General features: G+C 52.5%; 1 protein-coding gene across 3 annotated transcripts in view; it reads left to right on the top strand.

Moving 5' to 3' along the window:
• The window catches only part of GLCE (glucuronic acid epimerase), a 58,687-nt gene that overhangs the window by 788 nt on the left and 38,227 nt on the right, over positions 1-19,672 (top strand). For 2 of the 3 annotated variants that reach the window (XM_062000155.1, XM_062000156.1), the window contains exon 2: positions 19,018-19,117. The exons of the other annotated variant lie outside the window; for it this stretch is intronic. The gene's annotated coding sequence lies outside the window, so the exon portion shown is untranslated. The remainder of the gene's footprint in view (positions 1-19,017; positions 19,118-19,672) is intronic. 3 annotated transcript variants of the gene reach the window in all.

The following is a 19,672-nucleotide window of genomic DNA, read 5'->3' as shown; positions in this document are numbered from 1 at the left end:
ACCTGAGACGTTAAGATGTAACAACAACAACATGAAGGCACTCCTGAGGTGCTGAGTCAGGTGTCTGTAAAACTAAACCCAGCTCAGGGTACCCTCCTGTCCTTTAGTCTTTCGCTGGGAGCTTCAGGTGTGTCTGACTCTGTCAAACCAAGCTCTGAAGCTGCTGCTGTGGCCCCCAACATTCCCTACTGGAATCAGCGAAGCAGAAGCCACCTGTAAACCTGTTTGCTTGAAGGATGGCTGCATCCTCCAAGCAGCTGCTGCCAGGGGGTAAGGAGGTGAATACAGCTTGGTTGGGAAGGCTGCAGCAAGGTGGGGTGTGTGCTGGAGGTATGTTAATATGGGAACAGGCTGGCAGTGTTGGTTGACAGTGGCTGAACGTGAGCCAGCCGTGTGCCCAGGGGCCAGGAAGGCCAAGGGCATCGTGGCCTGGCTCAGGAACAGGGCTGTCAGCAGGAGCAGGGAGCTGATCGCTCCTCTGGGCTCGGCTCTGCTGAGGCTGCACCTCCAAGACTGTGTCCAGTTCTGAGCCCCTCTCTACAACAAGGACATGGAGGTGCTGGAGAGGATCCAGAGCTGGGTACCAGGAAAGGATTTGGAGAACAGCTGAGGGATCTGGGGCTGTTCAGCCTGGAGAAGAGAAGGCTCAGGGGAGACCTTCTCTCTCTCTACAGCTACCTGAAGCTGTAGCCAGGCTGGGGTGGGTCTGTGCTCCCCAGTAACAAGCAACAGAACAAGAGGAAACAGCCTCAAGCTGCAGCAGGGGAGGTTCAGGCTGGATGTGAGGAGGAATGGCTTTGGTGCCAGGGCTGTCAGGCACTGGAACAGCTGCCCAGGGAGCTGCTGGAGTCACCATCCCTGGAGGGGTTTCAGAGCTGGGTGGGTGTTGCACTGAGGGCAATGGGCTGGTGGGTGATGGGGCTGGGACAGAGGCTGCACCCCATGGGCTGGAAGGGCTCTGCCAGCCCAAACCATTCTATGACTTAATTGAGAGAGGCTGTGTCCTCCATGTGCTCTTCGTTTTGCCTTCTGGAATTCACTCCCACTTGAACAGCATAAAGAGGAGAGAACCTGATCAACACCTCAGGGAAGGGGGAGATTAAAACAATATCCCCAGGGTTTTTGGTAAGAGCCAGGCTGAGTGCAGGTGGGTGCTGGGGTGAGGAGGACAGGACGTGCCAGGATTGCTGTGCTGGGGCTGCTTTCAGGCTGCACCCTGCAGGTCAGCTGCTGCACACTTTGGGTGTGGGAAATGGCTCCCAATGAGAAAGGTTTTGGGTGCTTCATTGCAAAGCAAAGCCAGGAGAAAACAAGATGTGCTTGTGCTGTAGGTGCAGCTGGGCTTGAGCTAGGTCCCTGGGCTCTTTGCTCCTGCCCCTTTTCAGAAGCATAAGAAGGAAGCAGAACAGCAACATGCTGATGCAAACCTTTAGCTCATATGTATTCTGCCTTTAGGTGAAATGTTAATGTTGCAGTGGCAAATAGCTCCCAGCTCCCCAGGGAGCACAAGGGCATCAGTGTCCATGCAGCACTGTGACCTTCCAGATCTTCCACGTGGTGCTTGTGGGCTTCAGGGGAGGGTGCAGCCCAAACGGTGTGAGGTGCTTGGATTTGGTGGGGATTTATGGGTTTAGGTCTTTGGACTCTTAGGAACTTGAGCCTTTTGGCTTGTTTCATTCCCCACAGGAGCTGCCAGTGGTTAATAGCTCTGCTAGTTGGAGCTGGCCAAGCAAGAAAGGTTTGTGAGGAGGGTGTTATGTGCTTCTAGCCTTGGCTGGTTGGAACAAGCCTGAACAGTGTTTGATATCTCTGGAGAGGCGTTTTGCCCTGCTAAGATGTTCTCTGGCATAGTTGTGAAATCTGGGTGAAACATTGCACTCCTGTTTGTTTAAAGGCATTGCTCTCACTGCAGTGACCTGCCAACCCTTCCCACACAGCCCATGCTCCACAGGTCTGGTGCAGCTCAGAGGCAGCTGCTACCCAGCTGCTCTTTGTGCCTTTCTAAAAACACCAAATGAATCTCTTCTTACCAAGATCCTGGTGCCCCTGCCACAGCTGCTCAGTCTGCCCAGCTCATGCAGTGGCCTTTGACACTGTGCTCTGAGAAGATGGGAAGGCTGGCTTTAATAAGGAGATGCTGGCATGTGTCTCTCCAGGGTGGTGCCTTGGGAAGTCCTTTCACTTTGCATGAGGTTGTGATGTCTCTGTACATTTGGGCTGGTGGCTGTTCAGGGTTCTTCTCCCTAAAAGGATGGAGCCAGGCTGTGCTCAGTGATGGCCAATGACAGGACAAGGGGCAACAGGGACAAGCTGCAACAGAAGAGGTTCCAAAGCAACACAAGGAAGAGTTTCTTCCCTGTTGAGGTGAGGGAGCACTGGCAGGGGCTGCCCAGATGGGCTGTGGAGGCTCCTTCTCTGGAGACATCCCAACCCAGCTGGATGAGTCCCTGTGTGCCCTGCTCTAGGTGGTGCTGCTCTGGCAGGGGGTGGCACTGGATGAGCTTTGCAGGTCCCTTCCAGCCCTTGAGATGCTGTGATTCTGTGGTTGCCAGGGGGATCCACTGGCTGTTCTGGGACAGTCTGATCATAGTTGAAGGGAAAAGACACCCACACTTGGAGCCCACGTCTCTGCTGGTGCTGCCTGGCCAGGGTTTGCTTTAAGTAGAACTGTGCACCCCTGTTTCACAGGATAGCTGGTTTGCAGTGGGTTTGGGTGGTGTTTTTTCCTTGCCCACACAACAGATTTGTGCTGGAGCTGCCATGAGATGGTGAATTTAGAGCAAACCTCCATTCTCTGGCAAAACCTGTTCCCTGTTGAGGTGAGGGAGCACTGGCAGGGGCTGCCCAGATGGGCTGTGGAGGCTCCTTCTCTGGGGACATTCCAACCCAGCTGGATGAGTCCCTGTGTGCCCTGCTCTAGGTGGTCCTGCTCTGGAAGGGAGGTTGCACTGGCTGAGCTTTCCAGGTCCCTCCCAGCCCTTGGGATGTGTGGTTCTGTGAAGCCCAGCCTGGATGGAGTGGCGCTTTTTGTACCACACAGCGTGTTACACGGCTGAAAATTAGTAGGGACCTGAAATGATTAGTATCTGGCTGGTGGCCCAGAAAAGAGGGAAAGCTGGGCCTGGCAGCACTTGACAGTAATTTTCTGTAAGACAAGTGTCCTTAGCTCTTTCATTGTCCAATTGATTCTTTAACAATAGGGCTCCCATTTGTAACACTGAGTCTACAGCACTGCTCAGGCAGGGAAAGGCAAGAGGTGGATCAGGAGTACTCCCTGGGCTGCACCAGAAGGGCTGTGGGCAGCAGGTCTGGGGAAGTTCTCCTCCCCCTCTCCTCTGCCCTCATGAGACCACATCTGGGATGTTGTGTCCAGTCCTGTGCCCCTCAGTTGCAGAAGGACAGGGAGCTGCTGGAGAGAGCTCAGTGCAGGGACACGGAGATGAGGGAGTGGAGCATCTGCCTTGTGATGAAAGAAGGTGCTAGTGCCCGTGCTGCAGTAAACAACAGGCTTTGGGTGACTGCTGCAGAGAAAAAGGCACAATGTGCACAGAAAACCCCAAACCCAACCCCTAAAAGCCCTCCAGAGTTGTATTTAGCTGGCAGTGGCCACCTCTGGTAGCAGTGGAACGTGAGCTGGTGATGCTCCAGGCTGCTGCTTGGTGATCTTTGGGCCTGATGGCAAAATCCTCTCAGGATTTCTCCTCCTTTGGGAAGAAAAAGGAAAGAACAATCAACTGGATTCTGCTGAGCTTCCATTTGAGGCAGCTTCTGTTTCTCTGAAGCTTTAATTGAGCAGGGAGATGAAAGGGCATCTCCTTGTGGTGTTTCTCAGCCTGGTTACTTTGGGTGTGTTTTTAATGAACTGGCTTTCATGTGTGAGCTGCAGCCCAAACTTGAGCATCTCGTGTCTGCTGCTGTTCAAAGCACAGTTGACTCATCACTGCAGCCCTGAAATGTCAGGAGATGTTCCCCTTTTGCATTTGCCATTTTGTAGCCATTTGCTTTCTTCTCCTTTCTTCTTTCCCCTCCTCCTGAAGCTGAAATTCAGATGCTCCCAAATAAAACTGGAGCAAGAAACGCTTGTGTTGGCTCCTGCATTCAAGCCCAGTGCCACTCCAGCTGCTCTGTACCCAGGCTGGGGTTTCACTTAGCATTTCTGGTGTGAAATGCACATCTTTCCTCACAGCACACAGTGTCTTGCACTGGAACATGGTGTGTGAGGGGTGAGCTGCTGCCTTTTGGATCCCTTCCTCACCACCAGACTTTGTACCACACGTGAGCCTCGGCTTTTGCTCTTAAGCCAAGCCAAGCAGCCTCCAGACCCGTGCCAGGCTGGGGAGACTTTGTCATTGTGGAGCTAATGTTTAACCCAAGTTTCCTTGGAAAAGGCCCATTGCTCCTCAGCTGTGTCAAGTGTTGATGTGGAGTTTGAAAGGCTGGGGGTGACAGATGAAGTGCATGGTAATGAGATCCTTCTGAAGGAAGCTCACTGCTAATTCCAAAGGAGATGAGCTTTTAATTAGTGTCTTATCTCAAGCATGCCACCTCTTCTTTTTCCTTGGGGGATTATTGGAGGTACAGATCAACTGGTGTGGTGGCACTTCATGGAATCTGATTGACAGGCTCTTGGTTACAGGGAGCTTGGTGATCACAAAGGGAGTTGGTTCCATGTGCTTTCAGGAGTTGGAGTCTGCTGTTGTCTTAAGTTGCACGTCTGGAAATGATGATATTCAGAGAATACCCACAGTGCAGCACCTGCCACAGCAGGGACTGAGTCTCAGCTCTTCCAGACATCACAGAATCCCAGAGTGGTGGGCTTGGAAGGGACCTTTAGAGCTCATCCAGCACAACCCCCTGCCAAAGCAGCTCCCACCTACATCAGGTCACACAGGAGCCTGTCCAGGTGGGGTTGGAAACCTCCTGGGCAGCAGCCTCCACACCTTCCCTGGGCAGCCTGGGCCAGGGCTCCCTCACCTCAGCACTGAAACAGTTTGTCCTGATGTTTAAATGGAACTGTTTGTGTTCCACCTTCTTTCCCTCTGATCCTCTTGGTGTCCCTGCACTGGCCTCTCTCCAGCACTTCCCTGTCCCTCTGGAGCTGGGGAGCCCAGAACTGGCCACAGGACTCCAGGTGAGGCCTCAGCAGGGCAGAGCAGAGGGGCAGCAGAACCTCCCTCACCCTGCTGCCCACACTCTTGCTGCCCCCAGGCTGCCACTGGCCTCTTGCCCACGAGGGCACGTGTCTGCTCATGTATGTAAATGATGTATCCTGTTTCATTATGATGAAAACCTTCAACCAGAGTTTTCTGTGGCCACTGTGAACACCAAGCAGCAAGGTGAGCCACTCACCTCCAAACCCCTTTCAGCTTGAGCTGGAGAACTTACCTCCTGCTGACCTCGATAAAGTCAAGAACAATAAGGTTTCTGTTTGCTTAAAGTTCTTTTCACTGGGCTTTCTACAGCAGTATTAGTTTAAGAATACACAAACAGTCCACTGAAACACAAGGAGCAAGTCCTTTGGTGCTGAGGTGAGGGAGCCCTGGCCCAGGCTGCCCAGGGAGGGTGTGGAGGCTCCTGCTCAGGAGGTTCCCAACCCCACCTGGACACATCCCTGTGGCCCCTGAGCCAGGGGAAGCTGCTGGAGCAGGGGCTGGAGGAGCTCTGCAGGGCCCTTCCAGCACTCTGTGAATAGGTAAAACAGCAAGTAAGGTGTTCTTGAGCAAGCATGTGTGTAGTTTGGGTCCAGACTGAGACACTCAGAGATGATTTGGCTTAAGGAGCAAAGTGTGCTCGAGGAAGCTCACTGAGCAAAGGGTTTCCCTCTCCAGCTCTTGCTCTTCCCTGGCAAAGGTCCTGGGGAGGCACCAGGGGTCAGCACATGCTCTGTCAGTGGTTGGTGACCCAGCATTTGCTGGGGTTTAGGGCTAATGAAAAGATCCACAAGGTAAGGACAGAGCTGAGTGAGCGTAAAATGAGCTTGACTTGCTGGTTGAGCACTTGATCTTCTCGTGTGTGGTGGCAACTAGGAAGGTTAATGCTTGGTTTAGCTTCTAAAGTGGCTTCATTCAAGCTCAGTGGTGTTTGTCCTGCTTCCTGCCATGAAAAAGACTTGTTCCTGAGTATTAAACCCTTTCCATGTCCCATGTAGGGTGCTTGTCAGCTCAGCTCAGGCTGTGTTGTGCAGAGAGGAGCCTTCTGAGCAGGCAGGTTGGATAGGAGTGTTCCTGAGCTGCTCTAGCACAAGGGCTATTGGTGTGTTTCTTTTCCTCTTCTTAATTGCATTAAGGCATGCAGGAAATTCCAGGAGGCTCTGAAACAAAAGCAGTGGATCAGGAGCTGGTGGAGCCAGCGAGGCTGAGGGACCTTCCTCAGAGGGGAAGAGGCAGGATCTTTATTTGCACTTAGTGCCAAAGGCTGGCCTCACCTTCACTGAGGGTGGCTGCTGCTTGGAAAGGCAGTTTTGTTCCTGTTAAATGTTGGGTTCCACGTGCCAAGTGAAATGATTTCCCTGTCTCTTGCTGTGTGTGGTTAACCTGAAGGAGTGATTGTGCTGTTTTACTTAGAGGTGAGGGGAAAAAAAAGGGAGTTAAACCTGAACAGGAGGAGCTTATTGTACCAGTTTCTATGTATTTGATGAATTCCCTATAGAAATCTTCTCAACCACGTCAAAAGATACCAGTGACTGCCTGCAACAAGCCCTCTGTCAGTCACAATGGGCAAATGGCAGCCACATTCTTACCTCGTTGCATTACCAGCCCATGGGCTCAGCTGCAGGTATCCAGGCTGCAGAGGTGCCTGTGGCAAGAAAATCATCTCTACAAACCCTGCCCTCCAAGTACAGTTGTGGTTGCAGATGGTGGGATGCAGTCCCACAAAGTACCTGGAGCTTTGAGATCTGCAGGCAGTTGCTATCACCCTTGAGCTTTTGGCAGCTGCTGGCACTGACCACGTTTTGAGCTAGAGCTCAGTTGTTTAAATGCACTTGAAGGTTATCCAGCCAGATAACTGTCACCCCATGTTGGATGTGTACATTTGGGCTGTGTTTTCATCCCTATCTGCCCAGATGGGCTGTGGAGGCTCCTTCTCTGGAGACATCCCAACCCAGCTGGATGAGTCCCTGTGTGCCCTGCTCTAGGTGGTGCTGCTCTGGCAGGGGGGTGGCACTGGATGAGCTCTCCAGGTCCCTTCCAGCCCTTGAGGTTCTGTGTTTCCCCTGAGAAGCTGTTGGCTTGCCTTGTGTAGTCTGGTGTTGCACAAGGTGGCTAGGTGCTGTTTTGACTGAATAACAAACAATGGATGGTTGCTGGTTTCATTTCCTTTCTAATCACTCGTTTTAAGCAGCATTTGAACAGCTAGAAGGATTCATTGCTCAATGGCTTCCTGAGGCTGACTATTGAAGAGCATGGTTTGCATTTGCAACCAGTTGCCATCAGCCAGCAGGGTTAGTGAGCTGACCTGGACGTGTGCAGCTGCTGAGTGTCTCAAGGCTTCAGAGACAGAAGATGTCATAGGTCTGCAGAAGCCTTTGTCAAAGCCACGTGCTCTGATTGTGGCTCGTGGTTTGAAGCCTTTCAGAGTGCTTTCCTGGTTTATTTCTGTCTGTGCCCATTTGCTGAGCAGAACAAGCTTTCTTTAGCACACATTGTTCAAAGTGTTGGTTCTGGATTTTTGGGGGAGGCTGTGCCCTGGCTTCAAGATGTTATTTACTCATCAAGAGCTCGTCACTAGCAAGTCCCACACAGAAGGCTGCTGGTTGTGTTGTCTTAGCTGAGTTGGTTAAGCTCCCTTAAAATAACCTCTCCAATGGTGTGCACTGCCCTGAGCATCTCAAGCCCAAGGACTAATCTGCTCTTGCCATCCCTGCTGTTTAATGTGGGCTTTCTTATAAACCCTAAGCAGCTTTCCTCCCCTAGCAGGGCTTCTTCAGGTGTCTCTCTCCTAAGGATAAATGTCAATAAGTGAGATCAGAGCATCTGCTGCTGCAGTAAGGGCAAAGTCATCTTCTTAGTGTGGGGTTGGTTGGGTTGGGTTTGGGGTTCTTGGTTTGTTTTGGTAGATTGTTTCTCCAGGTAGCTGAGAAAGCAAAATAGATCACAGGCTTCACACTGCAGGGAAGGCAAGCATCCTGGTGCTACATGGGGATGTGGTGTCCAGTTCTGGCCCCTCAGTTGCAGAAGGACAGGGAGCTGCTGGAGAGAGTTCAGTGCAGGGACACAGAGATGATGGAGGGGAGCATCTGCCATGTGATGAAAGGCTGAGGGAGCTGGGGCTCTGCAGCTTGGAGGAGGCTGAGGGGGGAGCTCATGGATGTTTACAAATGCATCAAGGGTGGGTGTGAGGAGGCTGGAGCCAGGCTGTGCTCAGGGATGGCCAATGACAGGACAAGGGGCAACAGGGACAAGCTGCAACAGAAGAGGTTCCAAAGAAACACAAGGAGGAGTTTCTTCCCTGTTGAGGTGAGGGAGCACTGGCAGGGGCTGCCCAGATGGGCTGTGGAGGCTCCTTCTCTGGAGACATCCCAACCCAGCTGGATGAGTCCCTGTGTGCCCTGCTCTAGGTGGTGCTGCTCTGGCAGGGGGGTTGCACTGGCTGAGCTTTCCAGGTCCCTTCCAGCCCTTGAGATGCTGTGATTCTGTGGTTGCCAGGGGGATCCACTGGCTGATCTGGGACAGGCTGATCATAGTCAAAGGGAAAAGACACCCACACTTGGAGCCCACGTCTCTGCTGGTGCTGCCTGGCCAGGGTTTGCTTTAAGTAGAGCTGTGCACCTCTGTTTCACAGGATAGCTGGTTTGCAGTGGGTTTTTTTCCTTGCCCACACAACAGATTTGTGCTGGAGCTGCCATGAGATGGTGAATTCAGAGCAAACCTCCGTTCTCTGGCAGCCCCCCAGCCAAGGTGCCGGAGCTGTGTGTGCTGGGGGTGACGGCAGCCACCTCCCTCCCTCCCTCCCTCCACATCCTTCCCTTTGTGCACTGAGTGTTCTTCCAGAAAAATCTGGGTTTCTCAGGAAGTTAAAACTGTCAGAAGAGCTACTTGCTTTTGGGTAGGTGGGAGGAACAGCTTCATCCTGCTCAGCCATATGTTAGTGGTAAATTAAAGCCAGCAGCAGGGGTTTAGGATTAGGATAAGTATTCAGTCACCCCCACAGCCCAGACAGACCCTCAGCACTCTGTGTGTGGTGGTGCAGATGTACCACTGCCCTTTTGCTTCACAAAATGCTTCTTGATGCCTACAGCTTCAGGAGCACCAGGCTGTCCCTCACTCCAAGGACTCTGCCTTTGCTCCCCAGCGAGAGTGCTCACTGCCACCTGCACTTGAGCTTGTCTTGCAGCATCTCAGCTTGCTCTGTCCCCATATTCCTGGGTGCACTGCAACCAAGAGATTGGGTGTTTATCCTTTTTAAGCTGTTTTCAGTGCTTCCCTCAGCAGACAATGAGCTTTCTGCAAATCCCTGCTCTTGCAGCTGAAGCTTCAGGTCCCTCCGGTGAGTCAGAGCGTGATGCTGAGGTCAACCAGACCGCAGCACTTCTGTTTGAGGAAAGCTGATGGAGACAACTGGACTCCGACCCTGGGAGGCTTTGGGGAGCCCCTGCAGCAGCGTTTTGAAGGCAGCTCAGCACCCTCAGAGCACGGGCTGTGCTGTGGAAGCTCATCTTGGTGCACGGTACCTCTGCACTTGCCCTGGCTCACGGGGAATCCTGGCTGCCCAAGCAAAGTAGGGCAGTTATTTTTAAGTGCTGATGATTAATTTATAAATGCCATTATTTGTGAGGTAAGATGGAGCTAAGTACTCAGTCTTAGGTGGTGAAGAGAGCTGGTGCTTCACAGCAAACAGCCAGGGCTGCAGGGGAGAGCTGGAGGGAAGAGCAAAGGATTAGTTTTAAGCTTTAAGCTTTGCATGTCTGGAGAGTTTTTTCTTTAACATGAAGTGGGTTTAGAACAGAAAATCTTTAGTGGTATGTAATGCTTCCAAAACCCTTGGCAGATGGGTAACTTTGTTTCCAAACATCAAATGTTGTAGCTGTTTAATGCCTGTTTTTAAGCATGAGCAGCTCTGGCAGGGAATGTTCATATTAAGCCTGTGGGGAATTAGGCTTTTAAAGGAACTGTTTCCATTGCACCGTCACACAAAGTGCAGAATTAGGGAAGATTTAGTCATGGAATCATTTTGATTGGAGAAGAACTTCAAGATAGTCAAGTCCCAGCCCAGCACTGACCCCTCAGCACCTCAGCTCCACGGCTTTGGGGTCCCTCCAGGGCTGGGCACTGCCCCAGCTCCCTGGGCAGCCTGGCACAGGGCTGACACCCCTCTCAGGGAAACAGTTCTGCCTCAGCTCCAGCCTCAACCTCCCCTGGGGAGCCCCTTTCCTCTTGTCCTGTCATTCATGGCTGGGGAGCAGAGCCTGACCCCCAGCTCCCCTCAGCCTCCTGTCAGAGTGTCAGAGAGTGCTGCTGGCTCCCCTCAGCCTCCTCTTCTCCAGGCTCAACACCCCCATTCCCTCAGCCCCTCCCCAGCTCCTTCTGCTCCAGCCCCTTCCCCAGCTCTGTGCCCGGCTCTGGCCTCGCTGCAGCCCCTCAGTGTCCTTGTGGCAGTGAGTGAGGGGCCCAGCACTGACACAGCCCTGGAGCTGCAGCCCCTCAGTGTCCCTGTGGCAGGGAGTGAGGGGCCCAGCACTGACACAGCCCTGGAGCTGCAGCCCCTCAGTGTCCCTGTGGCAGGGAGTGAGGGGCCCAGCACTGACACAGCCCTGGAGCTGCAGCCTCCCCAGGGCCCATCAGAGAGGGACAATCCCTGCTCCTGCTGCCAGCCCAGTGCTGACCCCAGCCAGGCTGCCACTGGCCTTCTGGGCAACACTTGGACTCCTTTGCATCATATACAGAATAAGCTCACCCTGGGGTAAGAGGACATGAGTGTGGCTCCCCACTAGTGTTTAACCCTCTGTAGGCACATATTTGCTTATGTCTGGTGTGGAAATTGCCTTGTAGCTAAATGAGCTGTGCCTGCACACAGACACATCTTTGACACGTGGTCTCAAGCCCCTTGAACACCCACTGGTAGGAGCAGGATCAGCATCAGCACTCTGCTGAGAGGGGAGAGCAGAGTAAGAGAAGGTGTGCTTTTGGATTTGATGTCTGCCAGGTGTGTTCCTCCATAGTCACCAGTCTGTTTTCCCACTAGATGTTTCAGGAGTCAGCTTTTGCAGTCACTGAGTGCATGGTCTGTCACTGCTCTGACCAGGTTATGAGCCCCCATTGCTATAAGGTGGAGAACATTGGTCACATCTAGTCCTTAAACTCACAGTTGATCTTTGAACTACACCTAGCAGTAAAGATATCTTACAGGAGTAAGAAGATATATGGAAGATGAATCTGTTCTTAGGCTCTTGTGGGTCACAGAGCTGAGAGTTCCAGTCAACAGCAGCAGTGAATGTGATGCTTTAGACAGAGGCTTTTGTGCCATCCCAGGCTTTCTTGGAAAGGCAAGTCTTGGCATCTGAGCTGAGCAGCACTAAAGGATTCTTGGTGTGGAGTCATAGAGATGCAAATGTGCTGCCACATCACTGCAGGCTGGATGCTGATGCAGAATGGTGACATGGTCTTCAGCTGGTTGCAAAAACTGGCTTTCTCCCAGGTGTGAGAGTCACCAGGGTCTCACCTTTGTAAAGACATCATCCTCAGGTCTCTTACCCAAACACATATGTCTCCTGGTTTCTGTTGTTGTGATGTGCTGTTGGTGGCTTGGGAAAGCAAAAAGCTTACAGATCTCTTGCAGAACTGCCACACTTCGATGGCTGGTTTTCACTTCAGGTGGTGCTGCATTTCCCTGACACTTGCTAAATTGCTTTGTGTCTTGGCATGTGTGTTCATGGAAAGGGCACAGTGTCAGGAGGTTAGGAGCTGGTCTGTTCAGTGCCTGGCAACCCCAGGTGTTGGAGCCCTGGGACAGGCAGGTTGACAACTCTCAGTGTTTGCTAAGGGTGTAACAGTGCCTGCAAGGTTGTGTGTCCTGTGGCACAGGGTTTTGCAGACTCTTGTCAGTCACCTGCATCATCTGATTGTGCCTTAAATCCACCTTTGGGATGGTAGAAACCTGTCTTGCATGTAAGTTTTAAAACCAGTGTAAATGAGGGTGAAAAAAACCTCCACCTGCCAACCTTCCCCTGGTTTTCCACAGTGCATGTGGCCATTTGCAGTGTCCCCTGCAGGGTTATATCAAGGCTCATCCCACTGATTCTATGCTGTGCACAACCTGAGGTGCACAGCTCACTGCATTTGCTTGGATGCTCTAACTGTAGGTTTCACCTCTGCTGTGACAGCTCCTTTAAAATGACAGACTGTAATAGTGGTGAGATGCTTCTTGCTCCAGAAGGACCTTTGAGCAGCAAAGCTGGGAGTTCTTTTACCATAAGTAACTACAGTTTAAACTGATCCTGCCAGTTTTGGTCCTGCCATTGTTTCCATTAGAGCCCAAGGAGGTTATTTTGCTGAGATAAAACACCATGCCTCACAACTTGTAGTGCTGGTGGGATTGTTAACAGGCTCCCTGCCTCTTTGGCAGTGAGTTTCAGGTGTTGCTGGTGTAGAGTTGACTGTTTCTCCCCAAGAAGCTTTCTTTGCAGAACATTGCAGCGTGAAAAATACCCAACAAGGCACTTGGCTTGACTTGTGGTGTTGCTTTCCTGGTGTATTAACAGCTGGTGAGAGTGACAGTGGTGCACATTGTCCCTTAAACAGCTTCCCAAACTGGAAGCACTCCTCACGAGTGGGGTTGCTTATTCCCTGCCTTTGCCTTGTCAAAGCAAACCCAGCTGTGCCCAGTGTGTGGGATGGCAGAGATCCTTCAGAACGGGAGCTGGCAGCAGAGGTGTTCTGCTGTGCCTGGGAGAGAGCCCCAGATTAGCCCTTGGATGGAACATGGCACGGTGTCAGGACCAAAGGCCAAGCCCTCCCAGTGTGTGGGGGCTGTGGGCAGAGCAATCCCAGTGCCCCACACCAGTGTGTTGGTTCTCTCTTGGCACCCGGGTGCCCTCTGCTGGCACTGGCTCCTCTGCTGCCAGCATGGAGCTGGCTCTGGTCCCAGCAGGTGCTGTCTGATGCCACTTCTGCAGCCCCTTCCCCTTGGTATCCAAGTTCCATTCAGTGCACTCCCTCTGGACCCAAGTGCAAGTCCCTCTCCAGCTATTTGCCATCGTTTCTCTTGGGATATGCACAAAGAAACCCTCCCTGTGCTGTGTTGCATGGCCAGCTGGACCTTTGGCTGGGGAGCAGCAGTGTGCAGAGCCCCTGGCACCCACTGCCTGGGGCTGGGGAGGAGGCTGCAGAGTGTGTGAGGATGGGAAGGGAAGGAAGGGAGGTGCTGGTAGTGCTGTCATCCTGCTCCACGCCTGGTTCTTGTAACCTCAAACATTGTAGGACAAGGGAATCAGTCTTAAATAGCTGCTGCCTTTTCTTTTTAACTCTAAAGAGCCTCTTTGCACTACACAGCAGTCAGAAAAGCCACCCATCAGGGGCTGAGTGCTGGGATGCAGCGTGGGAGGGACGGTCTCACTGCTGGGGGCTCCGGTTTAGGGACTGGCTGCAACAGGCAGAGCCTGGGTGAGTCCAGTTTAACCTCATGGACATGAGTCAGGCTGGTTCCTCTTTCTGTGGGACCCAAAATTCCCTTCCCACCAGGAAGAGAGTTGGGTAAAGGTGAATACTGGGGTGTGAACAGGCAAGAATCAGAAGAGAATCCAAGTGAGCCAGTACTGATTGTGGTGCTGGGATGTTTTGGGGGGGACAAGGCACAGTATTAGTGCAGCTTTGATGTGTGTGGGTTCAGCCAATTAAGAATCCCCTCCCTGCTTTCAGTGCTTCATGAATATTAATGCCATCCTCCTACTGAGCAGTTAATTGGGTGCCACCACTTGAACCACCTTCCTTCAACTGGAAAGCGCTCTCAGTAAGTGACAAACGTGAGACTCAGTGCTCAGTGCACTGCAAGCAGGTGAAAGCAGGCTGCTGGGCTGCTCCTCTTCTCCCCTGCCCTCATCTAGCAGGTACACAACCTTCAACCTGTGAGCCTTTGGGCTGAGACATGAGGCTGCAGCTCTGCTGCCTGCCCGTCCCACAGGAGCAGCAGGCTGCAGGAGGGTGTCCCTCCCTGGCTGGAGGGCTGGGCACAGCACGTTTTGGAGGAGCTGTGTTGCTGAAGGGCACCTTCTGAGAGCAGAAACTCAGGTCTTGGGGTTTGTGGCCATGTCAGGTGCTTGGTCTGAACTGTGTAACTCGAAGCTGTTGGATTCTTGCCTCGGATGGGAAGAGGCTGAGAGGCAGCTGGGAGGAGGAATGGTGCAGCCTGGGGATGTGGCTCTGTGTCAGAAATGGGCACCAGCTGGGAGTGGAGCAGAGACAGTCTTGGGCTTTAGGAACAACAGATTCCTTTTTATAGATCACTGAAGTAAGATGTGGTGTCTTGCTGCTGTGTTTAATAGCAATGAGATAAACCTTTCCTATGTGGCCAAATGCTGTTTGGGTTTTAGACTCATGACAGGAATGTGAACAAAGTTAAACTGCTTTGGGGCTGACTCTTCAGGATGTGTCTGTGCAGCCTGAGGACAAGATCACAGAATCTCAAGGGCTGGAAGGGACCTGCAAAGCTCATCCAGTGCCACCCCCCTGCCAGAGCAGCACCACCTAGAGCAGGGCACACAGGGACTCATCCAGCTGGGTTGGGATGTCCCCAGAGAAGGTGCCTCCACAGCCCATCTGGGCAGCCCCTGCCAGTGCTCCCTCACCTCAACAGGGAACAGGTTTTGCCTTGTGTTGCTTTGGAACCTCTTCTGTTGCAGCTTGTCCCTGTTGCCCCTTGTCCTGTCATTGGCCATCACTGAGCACAGCCTGGCTCCAGCCTCCTCACACCCACCCTTGATGCATTTGTAAACATCCATGAGGTCACCCCTCAGCCTCCTCCAAGCTGCAGAGCCCCAGCTCCCTCAGCCTTTCATCACAAGGCAGATGCTCCACTCCATCACCTCTGTGCCATCACCTCTGAACTCTCTCCAGCAGCTCCCTGTCCTTCTGCAACTGAGGGGCCAGAACTGGACACAATATCCCAGATGTGGTCTCACGAGGGCAGAAGATCCTTTTGCTGCTTCTGCTGCAGGTCCTGGTGAGGCAGAGTACATCTCCTCTGCAGCTTTCCTTAGCCTCTCTTCCCTTTTAGCTTTGCCTACAGTGAGAACTTTCATTATCAAAGATGGACAAGTGTTGCTCTTATGTGAGGCTTCCTCCAGGGAGCATCTTCAAGCTTTACTGTGCCAAAGCTGGAGTAAGCAGCTGTCCAGCCTTGCCCTGCTGCTGGAAAGGCTGCCCTTCCCTAGGCAAGCTGTGGGCACTTCCAACTGCTCCTTTTTCTTCCTTATTTTTAATTAAAAAGTCATAAAGATTTAAATGTAATAGCAAAACCCCTGCTAATTAAAGAAGAAAGACCTAGCAAGGCCTTGCTGGTTTAATTGTGTGCTGGGGTATTGTGTTCCTGTGGTGTGTGACAAAGCATCAGCCTCTGCCTGGAAGCTGGATTTCATCTTCAGGAGGGAGTTTGCAGCTGCTTGTGTTGAAGCCTCCGTGCTTGGCTGTTGGTTTGGGGGTTGAAAGCAGCACGTGGCTCTGGCTGGAACACACAGGTAAAGGCAGCAGGTGATGAACACCTTGGCTGGTGACACTGCTGTGGCTGGGCTGAGGCTGCAGGTTGTAAGCAAAGGCTTCCAACCACGTAGTACAGGGAGGAATGACTTAGCAAACCATGCTGGAATCGCCGTAGTCTCAGCAAGAGGACAAACAGAATCCAGAGCTTTTGTTTGGATGCTGGAGCTGTGTTGGGAGAACTGAAGCTGAGTGGGGCAAGGCTGAGAAGGAGCAGCTGGCTCAGGCTGTGCTCATGGTTAGGAGTCTTCCATTCCCTGCATGTGTTGCTAAAAGCTGTGGGTAAATGTGCAACAGTGTGTGTGTGAGTTTCACCTTCAGCCTGCAGGGCAGCCCAGGTGCCTGCTGAGCAGGGCAGCACATTGAGCTGCTGCTTCCAGCCTGGCCTTGGCCTCCCCTGAGCAGAGATGAGCTGCCCTCCTTACCCTGGGGCTGCAGTAAGTGTCACTTGTACCTTCTCCTGCTCGGTTTCTGCCCTCTCACCCTCTGCTGCCACAGTCCTGTGGAGCTGCCTGCCTCAGGATGTCCATCCCTGTCCTGAAGGTGCCCAGGGAGGGTTTCTTTGCCTTTGGAGCCGTGCCCTCCCTTAGCCCCCCGCTGCAAGCTGCTTGCATGAGCTGCCTCTCGCCTTGGGAACAAACGGGGAGGGGAGGCACCTGCTTGGCTGCTTGGTGCTCAGCCCTCAGGCAATCTCCTGGGTTTATTTCCAGGCTCTGCAGCTGTTCTTCCTGCGAGCCAGGAGCAGCCAGAAACAGAACTTGGCCAGATGGACTCTCCTGACTGTGTCCAAGCTGTTGCAGGGATGCTCCTTGTTTATTCTCTGCTGAGCTGTTGTAATGAGCCAGCTCTGTCCTGCCCGTGCAGGGCCAGTGGGGAGCAGGGGGACCTCTGCCCAGCACTGATCTCTGCATCAGCACTGAACAGGGCTACAAGGGCTTCCTGGAATGTCACCAGTATTTCAGGGAGGAATTCTCCTCCAGATGAAGAGATACAGGGATATTCTGCCCAAGATGAAAGGCAGAAGCAAGGTGCAGACCTGAAGTGTCAATGGGTCTTGTGCCTTCCAAGTCAAAGCTATTGATTACTTGTGAAACTTGGTAATGAGACACAAGGCAAAGGATTTGTATGGGCAGAAGAATCCCCTGGACAGGCTCGATTTGGGCAGGGGCCGAAGTGCTGCTCAAGTTGGGGCTGCAGAGCTGGTTGCAGGTTGTGCACAGCCCCCTGGAAGGACATTTTGGGCACTTTTGACAGTAGGTTGGAGCCTGAGGGGAGGAAGCTGCAGCATATGAAGAAGAGCTGGTTGGTTCCCAGGTAGAAATGCTGACAAAAAAAAAGAGAAAGGAGGTATTAAAAATGGAGAGCTCCCTTGAGGAGTGACTGCAGGGGCTCCTAAGCCATCATCTCCTTGGCGTGGGACACCTAGCACTCGTGTTGGCACCATCCTTTGTGTCTGGAGGACTGTCTCAGATGCAGATATCCCAGCTTTCTCCTCTCCAGAGCTTGTTCCCCTTTAGCAGCTGCTCCCATCTGACCAGAGTGCAAAACTGGGGAAGTTCTCACTTTGCCACTTGAAGGCAGGAGGGTGAACTCTTCAATAAGAAACCCAGATCTCTGGAGGGAGCCAAGTGCAGGGAGCTTTCTGGTAGCTGTTAACGTGAACATACTGCACAGCCTTTAAATCCATGTGGTGGTGTGGAGTGGGTCTGCTCTCCTCTTCCTCGCTGTGGAAGGGACACGTGGTGCTCAGTCTCTTGGGCTCTGCCTTTGTTTGCTTGGGTCTGTAAGTGCCAAGAGAAGGGAGTGTTTTGTAGTGGGGATGTTTTCAAGGCCACGTAGCCAGAGTTTGTTGTTTTTGAGGAGAATGGTGGGAGACAAGCTGACAGTTTAATAGTGTGTGATGCACTAATAAAAACGTCCGTGTGGCTGCCTCTAATCCTTGAAAGGAGAGCAAAGCAGCGAGAGGAGTTCTCAGCATTCGAAAGGCAAGAGGCAGCCTTAAAGGGATGCAAAGCCTGGGAGAGAGGCTGAGGAGAGGCACTGGCTCTGCTGCAGAAAGCTGCTGACAGGCACATCACATCTTTGAAAGTAAGATGGGAATTATTAGGGCTGCCTTTGTTTCTCAAATGGAGCCTCCAGCCAGAGGATTACAGGAAGAGACGCGCTGCGGGCTGGCATGGGTTTTAATGGGGGATAAAATGGGCTTGATTGAGCTAATTCAGGGAAGGAAATCCAAACAGATTTGGGGTTTTCTTCTCAGAGATCCAGGTGTGTATTAGATGACTGAAGAAACAGGCTTGAAGTGCATGAATAAGCCTCCCTTTATGGAAGGCGGTTTGCTTTTAGCGGCGGGTAATCCTTTTAAAACCAGGCTTCTCCCAGGCAAACTCCCCACACAGGAGGGTTTTGTTTCACTTCCAAACCGAGAGCACGAGGGCAGGATGCAGAGAGCTAAAAAAAGAGAGTCATTATCCCAGCTGAGGAAGGGCAGAGCCCATTAAAATGCCGTTTTGGGAGCTGATCATACGGCGCTTCCAGCTGATGCTGGTGCCCCCGCTGCTGTCTGAACCCACGTGTGCTCGGGATGTTGTGGTGATGGTGTCTGATTTGTCTCTGAAGGAACTTTAGGCCACCCTGTTCTGAAAGGCTGGACTTTGTGCCCGTTGGGTTTGATTAGGAAAGATGCAGGAGCAATAAAAGAGATGGAGGAAAAACAAAGCCCTGGCAAATGGTGTATTGGGAGCGGGCACACGGAGGGTAACTAAAGCTTTGCAGCGGAATTTGGGGAGTTCAATCCCTTCTGAAGCTCATTGAGTCATTCCAGAGCTGCTGCCACGGCTCAGACGTAGCCAGCTGTGATTTGGTTTGAGGTTAGTCTCTGCCTTCTGTTTTATTAGCTTTGCAGTTGATATTCTTCCACTCGTGCAGCTCCTGGAGTGAAACGACACGAGGGTTTGGCTGATGCTGGGGTCCTGGAGACAGGGGCTCGGGATGGGAGCTCTTGAGGAGCGTTTAATGAAAGCTCTGCGTGAGGCAGATGTCAGGATTTACTCTTCAACTGGGTAGGATTGCGGTGGGGGGAGCAGATGAGGCTCCTCCACAGCTGATGTGCTGCCTAGAGGAGGTGACATTTATGCTCCTGATCCTTCAGTGATTCTGCATGTCAGGAGCTGAGCCTTGAAATTCGTCAGCAGCGCTGTCTTAAGAGAGACAGGACTGAATAAGAGGATTTTTACAGATAGAGGAGGGGGGAAATTCAACTCTGATGGCTGTTGCAGATCCTTAAGTACTTCAATTCTCCCCCCTCTCTCTCTCCACATCTCCCCTGTAGGAAATCGAAGAGGGAAATCACTTCAAATCACCAACCGAAACCTGTTTGAAGCTGAGAAGTCTGAGATGCATTAGAATTCAGAGACCTCCCTTTGCTTAAGGTAAGAAAAGGAGCAGATTGTCCCTGTTCCCTCGCTCCCTCAGCCTCTGGACTCGCTTCACTCCGGGGCTGGAGCCTCTGTGATGTGTTGACAGCGTTTCAGCCTGCTGGGGATGCCTCAAATGGTTAATGCTCATCTGCCTGGGGAAGGTGCGTGGCTGGGGCTTTACAGCACGTGTGCTGGGGATCCCCCCGTGTTCAGCCTGCCCAGGGGAAGGGCAGCAGGCTGCTTGGTGCAGGGACTCCCGGCAGCAGCTCGTTCGCAGTGCTCGGGCAGAGATGAGCTGGCTGTTGCTGTGGTACAGCTGAAGGGCTGTCAGGCTGCAGACCTCGGTGCTCAGAGGTTTTTCTCTTCCCTCTCTGGTTGGTAAGTGAGCTGGGTGGCTTGTGATGGACTCTGGGGAGGGAAAGCCAGTGTAGGTGTGTGTGTTGGGGGTGGGGGGGGGAATCTCACTTGGGAGAGGTAGTTGCATGAATCTCATGAAAGGTGAGACTTGCTGAGCTCTGGTTATGTTACCATGGTATCCATAAATTACTCCAGTGTGAGTGGTGAATG

This window comes from Colius striatus, chromosome 7 (genome assembly GCF_028858725.1).
Source record: "Colius striatus isolate bColStr4 chromosome 7, bColStr4.1.hap1, whole genome shotgun sequence".
NCBI classification, from domain to species: Eukaryota; Metazoa; Chordata; class Aves; order Coliiformes; family Coliidae; genus Colius; species Colius striatus.
This window is presented reverse-complemented; position numbering and strand designations above follow the sequence as displayed.